The following is a 19,183-nucleotide window of genomic DNA, read 5'->3' as shown; positions in this document are numbered from 1 at the left end:
TTAGTAAGGCCATCATGTCCAGATATATAATAACAAAGATATAAAAAATAAATCAATAAAGAGGTAACAATAACATAAATTTTAAATACAATTAAAAACTTTTATTGATTTAAAATAGCTATAAACAGCAGACACGTTGTCATTGTCGGATAAAATCTGACTGAGTGTATAAGGCTCAGTCAGATGATTAAAAGCGGTAAAACGGATATTATTAAAATCTGGACAGTCAATTAAAAGGTGTCTGATTGTTAAAATTGTGCCACAGGACACACACATAGGAGGGTCATCAGACCTCAGCAAAAACGAATGAGTTAAATGACTGTGTCCTATGCGGGTCCGGGCGAGAACAACTTCCTCCTTACGATTCCTGCGCAGAATAGACTGCCATGGTTCAATTACAGGCTTTATACAATATAGTTTATTCTCAGTCTGTCTATTCCATGAGTCCTGCCATTGGGAATGTATGTTTTGGTGTATTATTTGCCTGTAGTCTGTATAGGGGACTGACAGGCAGCGGTTATTATTGGGAATTGCTGATTTGGCTGCGGTGTCAGCCAAATCATTTCCCCTAATCCCAATGTGGCTGGGAATCCAGCAGAAGCGGATATCATATTCACGTCGACGGAGGAAGTGAATCTTCTGCTGAATACTAGACAGAACTGGATGAGGATTATATCTCACAATATTAAAGCCTGTAACATGCTGAGAGAGTCGGAATATATAATGAACCGTTGGTATTGGCATTCACTAATGTGATCCAAGGCTAACTCTATAGCGTGCAGCTCTGCAGTAAATATGCTGCATTCAGAGGGAATCTGCTCCGATGTAGAGCTGTCTGTAAAGACAGCAGCAGATCCCACATATGATTCCGACTTCGAACCGTCTGTGTAGACTGGTGCGAAGTCGGAATATTCAGTTCGGTGTGCTGAATGAAGCTGCAGGTAGACAGATGATGGAGTGTCCGACTTTCCCCAATTTCTAAGAGACAAGTCACATGCCAGGACATGAGCATGCCAGGGTGGAAAGGGTTGCTTTGGTGTTTGGGCAACCTTGTCTACCTTGATATTAAGTTCTTTGAGTAGCTCTTGGAGACGAATACCAAAAGGACGATTGGCAGTCTTATGGGTATTATATAAATTTTCCCATCGTGGCTCAAAAACGAATGGCCACGTAGGATGGTCTGGCAGGGATTTCAGTTTTAAAGCGTATTTTAAAGACAACTGCTTACGTCGAAGCGATAACGGTGGTTCGTTTGCTTCGACATATAAGCTCTGGACAGGAGATGTGCGATATGCTCCAGTAGCAATACGTAGGGCCTAATGATGGACGAGGTCCAGCCATCAAAGGACACTGTCTCTGGCTGAGGAATATACCTGGGACCCATAATCTAGTTTGGATCGCACAAGTGCACGGTAAAGCCGAAGAAGGGTGCATCGGTCTGCTCCCCAAGATGTAGAGGAGAGCGAGCGGAGAATATTAAGCCCACGTGTGCACTTTGTGCGGAGCTGACGGATATGATCCAGAAAGGTCAGCTTTTTGTCAAATCTGAGTCCCAAGAATTTTGTATTCGCTGCTACTGGAATAGCATTTTGTCCGAGCCTTAATTCAGGTTCAGGATGAAGATTACGCTTACGAGAAAAGTGCACGCAAACGGTCTTCTCCGGCGAGAACCTGAAGCCATTAGCAAGTGCCCAGACTATCAATGGCTTTCTGCAGTTGTCTTTCAATAACTCTCATGTTGCATGACTGACAAAAAATGCTAAAGTCATCAACATAGAGGGCACTATTTACAGTTGGAGGAAGTTGTTCTGTGATTGAATTTATTTTGATGGCGAAAAGCGTGACACTTAATACTGATCCTTGTGGTACTCCCTCCTCTTGGCTGAAGGAAGGAGAGAGTGAGGATCCCACGCGAACTTGGAAAGATCGATTGGCTAAAACGTTTTTAATAAAAATTGGGAGTTGCCCCCTAAGACCAAGGCTATGCAGATCTTTTAAGATGCCAAATCTCCAAGTTGTGTCATACGCTTTCTCCATGTCAAAGAACACCGACACCAAGTGTTCGCATTTTAGGAAAGCATCCCGGATGGATGTTTCCAATCTAATAAGATGGTCCAAAGTGGACCGGTTCCTTCAGAAGCCGCACTGGATGTTGGAGAGAAGGTCATTTGATTCTAGATACCATATTAAACAAGAATTAACCATTCTCTCCAGGATTTTGCACAGACAGCTAGTCAGAGCAATAGGACGATAATTGGTGGTGACTTTTGGATCCTTTCCTGGCTTAGGAAAGGCAAGAACGATTGCCTTGCGCCAGGAGTCCGGAAACTGCCCTTCAATAAAGATTCTGTTATATAGAAGGAGCAGATTATCCATAGATTTTGGTGAAAGATGTTTAATCATTTCATAATGGATAGCATTCAGGAAATATAGTCACATACTGAAGAGCAATATCCCAGTTTGTCTGAAACGTAAAATAATGAACCAATGTATACTCCCCACCATGACTTATGGAAGTGAAACTTGGGCACTCACCAAAAGAATGGAAGAGAAGCTGAGAACTACACAGCGAAGAATGGAACGAATCATATTGGGAATCAGACTGTTAGATAAGAAGAGAAACACATGGATTAGGCAACAAACTCAAGTAAAGGACATTCTTATCAAAACTAAAGAACTAAAATGGTCCTGTGCAGGACACATAGCTCGAAGACATGATGACAGATGGACTAAGAAAATAACAGAATGGTATCCAAGAGGAGCTAGAAGAAAACCTGGAAGACAAAGGCAGAGATGGATAGATGAAATTCATGAGTTTGTGGGTAGTAAATGGATGGCCAGTGCTCAAAACAGAAGGAACTGGAAAGTTGCTGGAGAGGCCTTCATCCTGCAGTGGATTGAAAATGGCTGATGATGATATAGGAGTGGCAGCTGATTGGTTTTTCTGTGCAGGTTTTTGAGAACTTAAGAGATAACGCGCGATGGGAGTGAAAGACTCCTTTGGAGGAATGGTCATGTCCATCTGAGCTCCGACGGAACATCTCCCTGCTACCTTCTGGGCGTAGGTAGGTTTGTTGATATTCAGGGGTTTCACCGATTTCCTTGCCTCCTGATACGATATATTTAGCTCTGCCTTCAGCCGTTGAATTTCTTTTTCTTCTTTCCACATCTGGCATGCTCGTGAGTAGGCCGGGTGTTCTCCTTCACAGTTAATACAGGTGGGTTTTGCGCCTGAACATGCTGTTGTTTCGTGGTCCTTTGCACCGCATCGAGCGCATGCAAGGACTCCACGGCAGGCCATTTGAGAATGTCCATACTTCTGTCATTTAAAACACCATAAAGGGTTCAGTACATATGGACACACTGAACGATTGATGTATCCAGCTTTAATCTCATCAGGAGGTTTAGGAGAGTTAAAAGTCAGGATAACGCTCCTGGTTTTAACAAGTTTTCCATCCCTTCGCGCAGTAATTCTCTTGACGGCAATAACTCCCTGTGGTTTTAATTCCGAGCAGATTTCCTCTTCTGTTACGTTGAGAAGGTCCCACTCCGAAATGACACCTCTCGATGAATTGAGTGTTCTGTGTGGTGTCACTGTTATAGGTATTCCTCCGATTGATGTTGTTCGGAGTAGATGTTCAGATTGCCTGTCATTTTTAGTTTCAATTAAAAGGTCTCCAGAAAGAAGCCTCTTAACTGATTTGGGTGAACCTGCTAACCCATCTAATCCTTTTTGAATAAAAAAGGGCGACATTTTACCAATCGGTGTTTCATTGGTAGAATGCATAATTAAGAACTTGGGCCAGGCCCTGATGGTAATTCGGTTCGCTGCCTCTTTTTAGCAATAATGCTATCTGCCTCTCTGTCTGTATTTTCAGATAGGGACCGGGTTGGGGCCCCTGAAGAAATATGTTTATCGGGATTCATGAAGTTTTGAAGTGGTTCAGTGCCGGGGCTCCCCACCCACCACGGAGCCCACAGGGGCGCTCGGGAGTGGGACGCCAGGGCTACCCAGACACCATACCCGCACCACCGCCAGCCTGAATCCTATCCCTCGGACCATGAGGGTAGGGGCATGGCATTGACACGGTTGACCCTCGCAGGCGAGCCTACTAGCCGATTGATCCTATCCGGGCCTTCCAGGACCTCCCGTCTTGTCGAAGCAGGGGCCAACGTGGTGTATTGAAGCTGGGCCCCTCAACCACCAGGATCCCCCTTTCCGAATTTCCACGGGTCGCAGCGCATGGCAAACACACTGGATTCCATTGATGTAAGCCTGGAACCTGGGCTGTGGGCGTTGGATCCCAGTGATGCTAGTCTGGGAGTCCAGCAGCGTCACTGGGAGGCGCCCTCACCACGTACAGGTGCCCACGTCGAGGGGCGCGCCACAACTGAAGAATAACAGTGAGTTGAGGTGCCCAGAGAGTGCAGCGCAGAAAGCAAGAGTCGAATAAATGAAATGAAAGCCAGAGGAATGAATGAGAGTGTAAGTGTGTGAGAAAAAGAACAGAAACCATAAATGTTACCGTTAAGTACACACTTACCCTAGTTTTAATCTTTTATATTCTTGCTTCTTGCTTATTTAGCTTAACTATTGTGCATTAGTATTTAAAATTACATTACACACCAATGCATCCCCCCCCTGGCGTGTGAGAAAAAGATTGAATGAGTAAGTGAAAAAAAAAAAATATATATATATATATATTATAAATTATAAATATATATAAAACCTAACAGGGGAAAAAAATTATAAAATAAAAGAAAAATAGAATGCAAGTAGAGTGAGAATGCAGATTGTGAAAGAAGTAAATATGTGTCTATCCCCCGCCCTGGTAGTGGGGGCAGGATGGGCATTTTAACCATCCTACTGAATTCAACACTTACGTGGACCTGACAAAGATCACCGACAGAGTCATACTGCAGCTCTGCTGCCGACAAGCTATTTGGCGATCTGAACTGGGTACTCAAACTCGGTTCCCCTTTAATACCCCTTCCCCAGGAATGGGGGGAAGGAGACTTTTCTCTATCTCCTCCCCTCCCCACTGACCTCTTTGGGGATGCCTACTCTATCTTCCCCATCCTTCTATCTGTTTCCCATCAGTCTTCATTTCCCCCCCCACTCTAAATAAACTGACCGAACATGTTGCTAACAATGCCACCAAATTCTAATCAATGTCTAAATCCAACCACTTTCTCATAAGCCTCTTTCGGCCTTTCCAAATTATAGTGTTCACCCCCCTTTTTTTTTTTTTTTTTTTTATGGGCCGGGCCACTGAAATCCTCGGAAATTAGGTGGCGGGGCCTGCCAGAGTACAGTAGACTCGATTTTCCAGGATAGATGGTAAAAAAAAAAAAAAAAATTCCCAGATAATCGATTTCCCGATTAATCCAAAAATACAGTAAGTCCTCGACATATGTAAGAGATACGTTACAGGACTTCTTACGTAAGTAGAGTTTTACGAACTCGGGAATGACTAATATAATATTGCTACTATATTGCTGATATGCCAAAATTACAAAAACCACATGATATCCTCAGAAGAATGAAGAAAAATAGTTATATATTTTTAATTAGTTCAATTAAATTATCTGGGGACAGCGGTGAAGTAGCCGGAGTGACACATAAGAAAAGAAAACATAAAAGGAAGAAAAAATGCATGTTATTGTACTGTGAAAACTGATATGTATTTCGTAGCCTTGATTATTATAGTTGACTTCATTGGTGCCGATCCCTTCACCGCTTCTCATATTCTGTCTAACATGATGTATTCTGTTTAATGTAACGTAAGTTCCGAAGCTCTGTAAGTCTTGGACTTAATGTATCGAAAAATGTTCAGCAACCTACGTAAAAAGTATGGCAATAGATAAAAAACAAAAAAAAAAAAACTTATTATGCACAACACACGTGTCCAGTATGATGCTTCCCTGGTGCCGTCAGACAACTAACACACACATTACACTTTAGGCGTTTAATTTTATTAGTACATAATTTATAAATTAAGTTTCCAGGGTCACTGTTCCCACATAAACTTACAAGTTCTTTCCACGTATTAAATTTTTCTTTTGTGATCATGCACGCGTATCTTCTCAGCTGTTCGTTAAATGTATTTGATCTTCTTCCGCCTGACATTTGCTTCTTTGCGTAGCATCGTCAATTTCTAAGGAGTTGACAGTGCTATGCAATCTACTTAAAACTGCCAATTTGCTTAAATGTTACACCTTTAAGTAAATCCCACATCAGTACACTGTTATCACTGCTGCCAAACGGTTCCTTTATCTGCAGATTCTTAATGCATGAATAATTACTGCTGGTAATCAGATGAAGAGTATTACTCCCTCTGGTTGCCTCTCGAACATGCTGCTGTAGAAAACAATCATCCAATAAATCCTAGTATGCGAGTGACCAACACACACGTTCCAGTCAATATCTGGGAAGTTAAAATCTCCCATTATAAGACATTCTGATTTACTGGCCCACTCTTCTTCTCTGTACAGTTGTTCGTTGTTTTCATTAGAATCATTAGGCCTATAACACACTCCTATTCTCAATTTTGCTTTCCCAGTGCTTATGTCACACCTAACTAATTCAACATTGCATGGTCCACCCATGTCAACTGGATGCATTTCATTAGATTTTGTGTGTTTCTTAACTAACAGCATAACCTCTCATCTCTTCTTATCCCTGTGTATCCATTCTGTGCACATTGTACTCCTCAAATTTTAATTCTGCATTCCTTATACATGTGACACCAACATATCCCAACAGCATCCACCTTTGATGTCTTGACCAGCACCTCAAATTCATCAAATTTATTTACTATACTCCTAGCATTTGTGCATGCAAGTATACATGCACCTATTCGTACTCTTAGTTGCCCTAAATACAGCCCATGTATTTACTTGCACCATGATGGCTTCCAGCAGTCCTTGAAGTGCCAAGTACCTTGCTTTCCAGGCAGCTGCTCGTTCCATAGAAGCAAGTGCAAGAATCACTTTTGCCTCTGCCTGTGGCTACTGTTAATCTATGAATCCCCCCAAGCAGTTTTCTGACCCACCTAACACTGCCTCAATAGCATCAGCCAATATTCTTGTACTCTTTCTATTTAAGTGTATCCCATCCCTGTAGAAGCAGTCTTTCCTGTTAACAAGCACAGACCACAGTGAGAAAAATTCTACCCCATGATCCTCACACAATCTCTCCAGGGCCGAATTGATTGAAAAGGTTCTCATCATATACTCCCTCCTATTGTGTCTGGGCAGAATTGCAGACACTTTCAAATCTAACCCTAACTCGTGACACAAAGTCTGCAGATCTCCTACTCAATGTCATTAGTGCCAATGCGTACAATAATATCACCTTTATTATTAGCTATATGGTGCAAGGAAGCCTGAGGCTTATGCTGCACCAGCCAAAAATAAATTTCGGAATTACCCAGAGAGAGAGAGAAGTAGAAGGGAATCACCAAGAAAGAGAAGAATGTTTGTGCCCTTAAAAGATATCTGCTCTACAACATCAACTTTTACCCAGGCAGATATTATCCTAGTCCTATTCCACCTATCCTTTTTGCACAATAAATTTCCCATTTCCTTGACAGAGTCACTCACAATAAGTAGCTCCTGTGCGACCAGCACATTCTGTCTTGAAGATTGATGCACAAGAGTGACCTCTGGCATTGATTTGGGCAGCTGAGAGCTTGATGTGCCCCCATTTAAATTCCTTTGAGGGCATTTGCCCTACTCTTCTAACTCTCATAGACACCCATCAGAATGCTGAGTTGGCACCTAATTTCTTCACACTATGTGCACTTAGCACACACACAAAGACATCCTCTTTGGCTAGATCATGTCCTATTCCAGAAAGTCCACAAACATTTCACAACCACATTTTTTTTTAGGCTTTGACATTGGAGAATCACCCATGTCAGTTCTCTCCTGAGCCACAGCACTCTCACTACTTTGTGCCCATTGCTTGCTGCTAGGCAAGTATCAAATAATTGGATTAAAAAAAAAAAAAAGTCAAACCTTCTGGATTTTGGGATTCCAAATTCAGTACATGGTGCCATACTGTACTTGTAATAGTATCAAGTGATACTTGTAAAAGCTGCCAATGTGAAACATACGAGCCTCCCCCCAAACTAGGTTTCTGAAGGCACCACTGCTTTGACTGGCTGAGGCATCAATAAGTTCTGTGACATCTTTTGGGGTGAGGGATGTCAGCATACAGTGTGTGGTGATTGAATCACAGAGGAATAGCACTTGTTTTTTCATGGAGGTGGACAGAATGAGGTAATCTTTACTTTTTTTTTCTGGGGCAGGTGTTTACCTCCAGATTTATCAACAGCACATTAATTACCTCTCTGTGTTGAATAATTTCTGTGTCATGGCACCTTCTTCAGTTTGTGTTGGATGTACGTTGGGATTGATTCCCTGATGCAAAACCTGAAAATGATGTTCCATTCTCTATGTTATGTAACAGTTTCTGAGAAGTGCTGCTTACGGCATGCTGGGATGTATGACTTCAACTTCTCCAGACATGTACGTACTAGTTGTGAGCTGACTTACAAATAGCATTACAGTAATGCAGGCTTTAGTATTGGATTTACTCTATGGACTGGGCGTATTACTTCAGTTAGTCTTTACAATTTGGTACCGCTTCCAATTGATTGTTGCAAGTAGCAGCGATTGCTTGTGAAAGAGGTTAAATCCAACCAAATTATTTTATCCCCAGGGGCTCACATCTGGTGAGTGTGTGCTTGGTACACCCAGGGTCCTCTGGATATCATCATTCTTCTTTTTCTTGGTGATTCCTCTCTCTGTCTCTCTCTCAGGGTGGCTGGGGAATTTTTTTTTTTTTTTTTTTTTTGGATGGTGCTGCGTAAGCTCCAGGCTTCCTTGCATCATATGGCTTATGATGATAATAATAATAAGTTTCTTAGTCCTTCACCGGTACCTTTGCATCACAGTGGGCAAAAAACTGCTGTTTATTTCCCCTTGGTGATAACAGGTGGCCTTTCTGAGCAGTGTGATGGCCCTGGGAACGGTTACTTTTCTTCCTCCCTTAGTTGCACCCCTGAATAGAAGAGAACCCACTGTTCAGGTCTGACCTGACAGACGCTTTTTTTTTTCTTTTAAATTAAAATTTTAATTATTACCTTTTTTAATTTGAAAACGGTGTTTTATTAATTAGGATTTATATAATTTATCCCACTTTTCATTGTTTGAGCTGTAGACGTTTTTCACTCATATGTTATACACCCCCTTCCTTCAATTTCCACTGTTTCATTTGGAACCCTCCTAAAAAAGGCCAGTTTCAGAAAAATAAACCCGTGCATTCTTCTGGAAAAAAGAGAATTCCGGATTACTGATTGAGCAAAGTACATTCACTTGCAAGACGTATTTCAGATGCGAAGCAAACAATTAATCTCTTATAAATCTAGTAAATCGAAAACAGAAAATATTTCATCAACATTAGAGACTGTCTGTGGGTAAAGGTATATGGTAAGTTTAATTTTATTCTGAAAAAAAAAAAAAAAAATATATATATATATATATATATATCAAACTAGTGTCTGTCAGAAACTGCGCTAGCGTCCTTGCTACTCGCGAGGTCGGCACATAATTCTCCGGGTTTCAATATAGAGAAGGAGATGATGGGGTTGGGGACAAAAAAAAAAAAATATATATATATATATAATGTGGGCTTACTAAGACTTCAGTTTCTTCGTTCCCACTATGGGAGGGGCCCCTCCGAGTGTACTTTTCGTAACCATCGTGAACCTCGGAAAGAGTGTGTTGCCATTCATATTAAATTTCCCTTTTGAAAATTTTGGTGTACTTTGCTCCATAAAGTACTGCAATTGACTAATGGCAGACAAGTTTTGTTGTAGAAATATGATTCAAAATACCGACACTGCAATTTATTGGCTTCTTGCATTTCTGAATTTCATACGACGGACGTCAGGGACGCGTTGTCGAAATGTGCATCTGCTCCTATGGGTACAAGAGCCCAAAAGGTAAACCGGAAACCATGTTCATATTTTTCACCTAGACCCACTGAATTTTAGAAACTGCACTGTTTTTCGTAGTCACCACCATGAATAACATTGCCAATTTATACTCTCCCATCCCCCTTTCCAACGTTTACGAGTTAACGTATTATTTTGTGGTTTTAAATCGCTATTAGCCACTGCCTAATTCTTTAAAATTTAAGGTGAAATCTGGAAGATTAATCACGGTACTACTCTGAAGTTGTTCATTCATGATTTAAGTTGCAGAGAAGTATCACGCGCATGCTTGAAGAAAACGCGTATAACATTTGGTTGAAAAGTAGACGTTCCTGTTGTAGTGGATGAACGTCTTGAAAACAGTTCACGTGAAATGTGTTACCGACATGCATATATATATATTTTTTTTATTTTATTATTTTTTTGTGATATATGAACACAGAAAGAAATGATCGAGTGTTCTGAAGTACTAAACAAAACATTAAATTTCTTAATTATGTATTTTCATTAATATATCCATTATTAGATTCAATGAAAGTAGTCATTCTAGCTGTGAATTGCGTAAGTTTCCACTCTTACTTCATTATAATTGGCGTTCTAAGTGGATTAAGGAGGAAGATCTTGTGTGCTATTCGAATATGAAGTTTTAATTATTTTTAGTCTTTCTTGCTCATTTTATTTGCTGACAACTCATCCTTGAACAATCAAAGTAAGAATTTCTGTTAAAAATTTCCCATTGTCACCCACCATCACTCAACGGTATAGTACTTGAGATGATATGCATGTGCGACTTAATTTCAAGAAATTTTCTTCACAAATTTTTCTACACAATGCAGAAATTTTTAGAATTTTTGTGGAAATTTGTATAGAAATTTTTCTCCATAAAGTTCTCCATCCAAAAATTTTATTATCAATCCTTTACATTATTGAAGTAATATAAAGTTTTAAAAAAATGAACAAAACCAATAAAGATACAACTGGCATACCCTGCCTGGTACTGAAGAAAAATTTCCCCTTGAAAAAAAAAAAAAAAAAAAATCCATATATTATTGCTGTATTCACCAATGAAACTATAACCCAGGGGCCCAGATCTGGTGAGTATGGGCTTGGCACAACCAGGGTCCTGAGCTGGATATCATCATTCTCTCTCTCTCTCTCTCTCTCTCTCTCTCTCTGGAGCAGCAAGCCAATGAGTGATGACCTTGAATTGCCTGGTGTTTTTAATTTTTTCCCAGCCCTGCTTTAGAATTTCTGTTCCCAATAAAATAAAAAAAAAGATTTAAAAAAAAGTAATATGACTTTTTCAAACTTATAACATCAAATATAGTTATCCATCCCAGAAATTTGGCTGGATAAATGCATGGAAAATTAGTTCAATGGTTGATAGTTCAGTGGTTGATGGACATTTGTTGAGAAGCTTGAATAAATTACACAGAAAGTGTCATTACTTGCTATTATGTCATTTTTTTATCATAATTTTCACCTTTTATTTTCAGTAATAGAATAATAATCATAAAACAATAATTATGAGGAGATTATAGCTCTGAAAGGCATGGTGAGAATAATATATACAAATAAAGTTAATTATACTAGATATGAAGGCCTTTTACAGATGTACAGAATTCAGGCCATCTACTCATGGTTGTACATTCTTAAGGCTGTTTGGCCATTGCTCTTGTTCTTAAGGACTAAGGTTGTCAACCATCCCAATTTGAGCAATTGTGTCAATTTAGAAATGTGAGTCCGACACAATTCCTTATGTTAAGCAGAATGACAAAAATAAGATATTCAATATTTTATTGATTAAATACTCTGATTGAATACTTTGAATTTATGCCCTGAGAGGGCATAAATTCAAATTGAGGAAAGACAGATGTAGGATAGATGTGCGGAAATTTGCCTTTAGCCAGCGGGTGGTTGGTAGGTGGAACAGACTTCCATCCCTTGTCGTAGAAGTTGATAGCCTAAATAAGTTTAAGGCTCAGCTGGACAGGTATTTCGAACGAACAGAGGGGTGAAGTGGAAGTGGTTATTTTTTATTTATTTATTTTACTTTATTTTTTTTGGCTGATGCTGCATAAGCTTGCTTTCTTGCATCAAATGCCTCTACTAATGCTAATGCATCACTAGTTAATTTGATTAAATTAACAAATTCATTTTAGCAAATCTTTAAGTTTTATGAAGAATGTGTGGAAAAACAAATGAAATAGACACTCTTAATACTGCTGAAACAGGATCATGGTTAAATGCAATTTTAATTTTATTTGTACACAGTTTAGGAAATACCTCAACACATTGTATGGGAAGAAACTGCTCAAAAAATCAAATTAAAGGGCAAATATGTATGTATATAATAAACCAGGGGTGGCTAACCTTTTTCCTGCAACATCAGTTGTATAACTTTTTATTTATGTACTATTTTTTTTTTTTCAAAAACTGTGGTGGGCTAATTATGGCACATGTGCTGCAGGTTGGCCACCCCTGTAATAAGCAATACAAATTAAATAAGCAACAACTGCATTACAGTGTAAGAATTCATTTTTGTTTCAGTAACACTGGTCTGCATTTTAAGAAATATTCTCTGTTGTTTTACTTCTTATTTTATTAGTAAAGGGATGATGGGGCGATTATGGAATTTGGATTTTTAAATAACTTTTTTGTTTAAAATGAATCACGTGAATGTATAATGAAACAACGTGTATTATTGTTTCTGATCCCACTTCAAGATTGAAATGGAATCAGAATTGATAATAGAAATAAAATATTTGCATTTACTCTTTTCCCTACTTCACTAATCCCTCTGCTTTATGCTAGAGCATCATGTCTATACGTAGCCAACTACTAAGTAGTTGAAAGATGGCATCATTGAAGTATAACTGTTTTTTTTTTTTTTTTTTGTTAGTTATCGGCACATCAGTTTCTGTGGCCATAATTCACCTCCCAAAGTTTTTTCATTTACTCTGATCCAAGCCCAAGGCGGGATTCGAACCCGTGACCTTTGGGTTGCCAGGCAGGCACTTTACCCACGCGGCTAGCCCAGTCGGCACTCATATTGTGAATACCTTCACAACGAGTTACCATAATATTGCACTACCTCGAATAAGTAACGCTTCACCAATGGAGAAGACTACTGTTACTTATTCTCGGTGGTATCTGCGAATAAATATAGAATAGGAGAATATAACTATATGTGGTAGAGGTCATAATGTATTGATATTAGATTTATTCATAGAAATAACATGTCAACGGGAAGAAATTGTTTTTGCAAAGGCAGACATTTTTGAAATTCTTTTCATTGGGAACAACTGATGTTGATGTTGTTATTTTGGTTTTTAGGAGCATTAGCAACTAAGGCCATATTGCTCCAGGGATGTGCTGTGGTCATTCCCTAACCTTTCCGCATCCTCTGTATTTGGCAGTCACGGGCTTGAACCCAGGTCTAAGCAAGAAGCATGTGTTATGCAGTGCTGCTCCTGCCCACCTGACTATGGAGGTGCCAAGTGATGTTGATTACAAATCCGAAATGTTTGGGGAGATGATTACAGAGGCTACCTAAACTTTTTATACACCTAAAATATTGTTCAAGGTTTAGATCAAAATGAATGTCAGATGAACTGAGGAGTTTATGTCAAAGAAAATTATATGAGAAGAGTATAAATTGTTAGATACACATAACTGTACACATAAATTAGTCTTTAATCAAATTTCTCAGATGGTTTTAGGCATGCTAAGGCACATTATGAAAATGTCTTTGAGTAAGAGCAAAAGAAAAGTAGCAAATAATTCTTTGCTTATGTTAATATCTGAAGAAAAGGGATGAACCACGTTGCATCATATGATATGAATGACAATTATTGATGATCTTCTACAGGTTTCTGACAAATGGAATAAATGTTCTGCATCAATGTTCACCCTAGAAGTTTTTGGGGATAGGATTAGCAGAAATTCACCTAATTCTAACTGAAATTAACTAACATAATTCTGACTAATATTATGAAAGGAAGCTGGAAAAGAAATTGTTAAAAGATAAAAGTTAATAAAGCACCTTGGGCTGATAGAATCTATTGAGTTATATGAAAAGCAGTAGCTAAGAAGGTAAGCAAACCTTTAGCCATAATTGTGAGACCACCCTTGAATTCAGGGGGATGTCTTTAGGCTGTTGATATGCATGTCTCTTCTATTCACAAAGGGAGATTGAAGGGCAAAGTGAGCTAATTTCAGACTTCATCATGGAAAGCAGTGGAGCTTGTGGTCAAAGAAGTAATGCAGGATCATTTTGACAGGAACACAGCTATACTGCATTCACAGCATGGATTTATTATGGGGTTATTTTGTTTTTCTAATCTGATTAGCTACTATAAGGTAGTCACAAATGAATTGGATGCAAAAAATTAACTTTGACATCCTGATTTTGGTAAAGCTTTTGATACCCCCCCCCCCCTTTCCATGTGCATAATTGCTATACTGAGAATTATGGGCAATTTTCTGCCATGGATAAAGAGATGGTTGAGTGGCAAGGAGTTATTGGTTATAGATGATCAGTGCTCTCCTAGGACTCATGCCACTGGATAGTGGCTCAGTTGTTGGGCTTCTTATAGTTTTCAATATTTATTAATTATTTTGAAGATGGCATAACAAGTTTAATGTCCAAGTTTGCTGATGATACCAAGTTTGGCAGGGTGGTTAATGACATAATTAAGAGATGCTATTTCAGCAAGACAAAGGGCTGAGAATATAGCCTACTAAGTTAGTTAAACAGTTCCCTTAACAAAGCTGTGTGTCCTTCAGAATGCTTTATCTATCTAAATGTCCCTGAATTGAACTCTTAAGTTATAGTATCTGGTCTGTAGTTACTGACTTCACTCTTAGAATTGGCAATCTTTATCTTTATGTATTGGCAATACGTTGGCACCACCAATCCAAAGGAACCCCCACCCCCAAGTCCAAAGATGCCCTCATAATTAATCTCAATGGTTCGATACACTCTCTTGCACTCGCTCTCAAAAACTACTGGGTATGTGCCATCAACCCCGGGAGCCTTACTTGCCTTTATGCTCAAACGTTTTTGTAATAAAAAATCATCTGTAATTACAAAATCACTAATTTCATATGGCTCATTCTCGCTCGCACAGCCTCTTCTCAGCATAAAGGGCCTTTCATCAGTAAAGACTGATGCCAAATACTTATTCAGTCCATCTGCAACCTCAGCGGGATTACCTAAGGATTTCCCATATCCAGTGCACAAGGGTCCACTCTGATTAGCTTTCTTCTTCATTATATTCATATACACTGTATATAAAAAATTCCTTATTCCCATTCTTTGCTCTCTCTTAGCCAATGCTTTCTTATATGCAACCTTGGCCTCCCTAACCTTATTTGTGGAACTGTTACAGATCATCTGTTGTAGGCTTCAGTACTTTTCACAGCTCTTTAACTTTCCTATGCTATCCTTTTTCTGCTCTATTTGACCAGTCAGCTCTGCATTTATCCATTTTGGCATCCTCCTCCTGCAGCATTTTCTTAATGGTATCTATGCGTTCATGGCTTCTGTGATTTTTTCTTTAAAAGTATTCTATAATTCATCTGTAGTTGCCCTTATTCGGCAATCAATTCAATTCATAGATGTCATATAAAAGATATTGCAGTAGGTAAAGGCAAGGGCTTTACCCTTGCCTTTACCTACTGCAGCATCTTTCTTCTTCCAACTGACGATTACCTGATCCTTTCCTGACAGTTGGTTCCCCTACTTTAATCCCTGTGATGTCATCCGATTCGATAGTAATGATAAGGTCATGAATATCCTGACCCCTAGTACTTTCTCTAGCATGCTGGTACGAATAATAATCATCTAGTTATTTAAAAAATAATTTCCCCATGGTGAGTTTCTCTCTGTGTATCCCAATCAATCTGTGGTAGAATAAAGTGGGCAGCTTTAATCTGTGGCAGATTAAAGTCACTCATAATAGGACATTCACGCTTTCTTGTCCATCCATCTGCATGTAAAGATTCTCATCATATTCTTCACAGTCTTCCAGTCAGTAGATTACTACTACTCTCATTATACCTTTGCTTCCAACTAACTCACACCACACAGATTCTGTAATGGCAGATGTAACTTCAGACTCAGCAAAAGCTCTTTTTGTGCTCAGACTGCTTTTGATGAGAAGTATGATGCCATCACCCCCTCCTATCTACCCTATCTTTTGCAAATACGTTATACATACTATAGTGGAATTCGTCATCCCCAATTTCCGGGTGGCACCACATTAGCATTAGTAGAGGCATTTGATGCAAGAAAGCAAGCTTATGCAGCATCAGCCAAAAAAAAATAAAGTAAAATAAATAAATAAAAAATAACCACTTCCACTTCACCCCTCTGTTCGTTCGAAATACCTGTCCAGCTGAGCCTTAAACTTATTTAGGCAATCAACTTCCACGACAAGGGATGGAAGTCTGTTCCACCTACCAACCACCCGCTGGCTAAAGGCAAATTTCCGCACATCTATCCTACATCTGTCTTTCCTCAATTTGAATTTATGCCCTCTCAGGTGATTATTCTGAGCAAGAGGAAGAATCCCATCAGCATTGAGCATGCTCAAACCATTCAAGGCTTTGTACACCTCTATCAGATGACCTCGCTGGTGCCTAGTCTCCAGACACTGTAATTCGCAAAACTTAAGCCTTTCTTCGTAAGAGCACCCCTTTGTTCCATTCACTAATCTTGTTGCCTTCTCTGTACTCGTTCCAGCAGCTCTACATCCTTCTTGAAATGAGGCCTCCAGGCCTGTATACAGTACTCTAGGTGTGGTCTGACCATTGCTTTATACAAGGGAATAATCACCTCCTTATCCCTGCTAGAAAAATTCCTATATATCATTGACAATACACCATGAGCTACTCTTGCAGCCCATCTGCACTGCTCAGAGAACTTCATATCTGCCTGCACAACCACCCCCAGGTCCCTTTCATTCTCTACCACTGTCAGTGTAGTACCACAGAGTTGATACGTTGCTCTGGGGTTGCTGTTTCCCATATGTAGTACTTTACATTTGTCAATGTTAAACTTCATTTGCCACCTCTCAGCCCATCTGCTCAACCTTTCCAGATCCTGTTGCAGCAGCATAGTGTCAGTAGTGTCCTTGACAACCCTGCCAACCTTCGTATCGTCTGCAAACTTGGACATTAAGCTTGATATACCATCATCAATATCATTTATAAATACAGAAAACAATAAAGGACCCAATACTGAACCCTGAGAGACTCCACTAATAACATTAGTCCACGATGAGCAGTGTCCATTGATTACCACTCTCTGTCTTCTCCCCCTCAACCACCCCTTTATCCATAGCAGCTGAATAACTCCTCCAATGCCACACTGCTCCAATTTGTGCAGCAGTCTTCCATGTGCAACAGTATCAAAAGCCTTTCTAAGATCCAAGTATATAATATCAAAGTTATTCCCTGCATCCAGTTCTTTTGTGACTGCATCATAGTATCCAATCAAATTGGTCAGGCAAGACTTCCCCTTAACAAAACCATGCTGTGTCCGAGCTATAACTGAAGTCTTGTCTAGATGATCCTGCAGTGCTTCTTTAACCAGTGCCTCCATTAATTTTCCGGGAACAGAAGTTAAACTCACAGGTCTATAATTACTTGTCAGCCTTTGATCCTCCTTTGTGAATTGGGGTCACATTTGCACATCTCCAGTCCACGGGTACCTCCCCTGAGTCCAAGGAAGCTCTCATAATTATGGCTAAGGGTTTGCTTACTTCCTTTGCTGCCTCCTTTAATATAACTGGATAGATCCCATCCACCCCAGGTGCCTTTCTTGTGTTTATCTTCAACAATTTCTCCTCCACTTTACTCTCAGTTATTACAAGATTCTCTAGCTTACTGCCAGAGTTGAATACACCTCTGGCATTCCCCTCGCTGAATATCTCCCCATGTGTGAATGTCGATGCAAAATATTCATTTAGTTTGTTAGCTACCTGAGCTGGATCATCAACAGTTGACCCATCGATATCAAGTGGACCAATCTGATTCATCCCCTTCCTTCTAGAGTTTACATAAGTAAAGAACTCTTTGCTGTTTTTCTTCGCATCCCTTGCCAAGGATTTCTCGTAATCTGCCTTCACCTGCCTAACCTCCTTTGTAACTTGGTTACAGATCAACTTGTATCTATAATAGGCTTCTGTGTTGCCTTCTCTAGTTGCCTCCCGAACATGCTGATGTAGAAAACAATCATCCAATAAATCCACAAAAGCCTTGCTAGTGTGTGAGTGACCAGTCCCCAAATTCCAGTCAATATCTGGGAAATTAAAATCCCCCATTATAAGACTGTCTGATTTACTGGCCCACTATTTCTCTGTACAGTTTCTTATTATACTCATCAGAGTCATTAGGCCTATAGCACACTCCTACTCTCAATTTTGATCTCCCAATGCTTATGTCACACCAAACTGACTCGACACTGCACTGTCCAGCGATGTCGACTGGCTTCACTTCCTTGGATTTTATGTGTTTCTTAACTAATAGCATAACCCCTCCTCCCTTCCTATCCTGTCTATCCTTTCTGTAGACATTGTACTCCCCAAATTCCAGTTCTGCATTCCTTATATGTGTGACACCACGTCTCTGAAATCCCAACAATATCTGCCTTTGATGTTTTGAGCAATACCTCAAATTCATCAAATTTATTTACTAAACTCCTAGCATTGGTGTACACGCAAGTATACGTGCACCTGCTCTTCCTCTTAGCCACCCTAACACAACCCATGTGTTTACTTGTACCCCCATGATTCTCAGCAGTCTCTGAAATATCCTGCATCTTATTTTCCAGACTGCTGCTCATTCCAATAGAAGCAGTGCAAGAATCACTTTCTCCTCTGCCAGTGGCTACTGTTAATCTATTAGTCCTTGTATCCCCCCAATCTAGCAGTTTTCCGACCCACCTAACACTGCCTCGATAGCATCAGCAAACATTCTTGCACCCTTTCTATTTAAGTATATCCCATCCCTGTAGAAGCAGTCTATCCTGTTAACAAGTACAGACCAGGCTGAAAAAAATTCTACCCCTTGAGCCCTGCACAATCTTTCCAGGGCCGAATTGATCGACAGGGCTCTCATCATATACTCCCTGTCGTGTCTGGGCAGAATTGTAGACACTTTCAAATTCAACC

General features: G+C 39.8%; 1 protein-coding gene and 1 long non-coding RNA gene across 6 annotated transcripts in view; one reads left to right on the top strand and one right to left on the bottom strand.

The window, feature by feature from the left end:
• The window catches only part of LOC150087096 (uncharacterized), a 219,097-nt gene extending 208,859 nt beyond the window's left edge, over positions 1 to 10,238 (bottom strand). The window contains exon 1 of the long non-coding RNA XR_016546901.1: positions 9,706 to 10,238. This is a non-coding gene — a long non-coding RNA (uncharacterized LOC150087096). The remainder of the gene's footprint in view (positions 1 to 9,705) is intronic.
• The window catches only part of Dab (DAB adaptor protein), a 246,562-nt gene that overhangs the window by 43,895 nt on the left and 183,484 nt on the right, over positions 1 to 19,183 (top strand). The window contains exon 1 of one of the 5 annotated variants that reach the window (XM_090372946.1): positions 10,530 to 10,565. The exons of the other annotated variants lie outside the window; for them this stretch is intronic. The gene's annotated coding sequence lies outside the window, so the exon portion shown is untranslated. Of the gene's footprint in view, positions 1 to 10,529; positions 10,566 to 19,183 lie in introns of those variants that run through there. 5 annotated transcript variants of the gene reach the window in all.

Source organism: Mastigoproctus giganteus, chromosome 4 (assembly GCF_048544385.1).
Source record: "Mastigoproctus giganteus isolate SK-2022 chromosome 4, ASM4854438v1, whole genome shotgun sequence".
Lineage (NCBI taxonomy): Eukaryota > Metazoa > Arthropoda > Arachnida > Uropygi > Thelyphonidae > Mastigoproctus > Mastigoproctus giganteus.
This window is presented reverse-complemented; position numbering and strand designations above follow the sequence as displayed.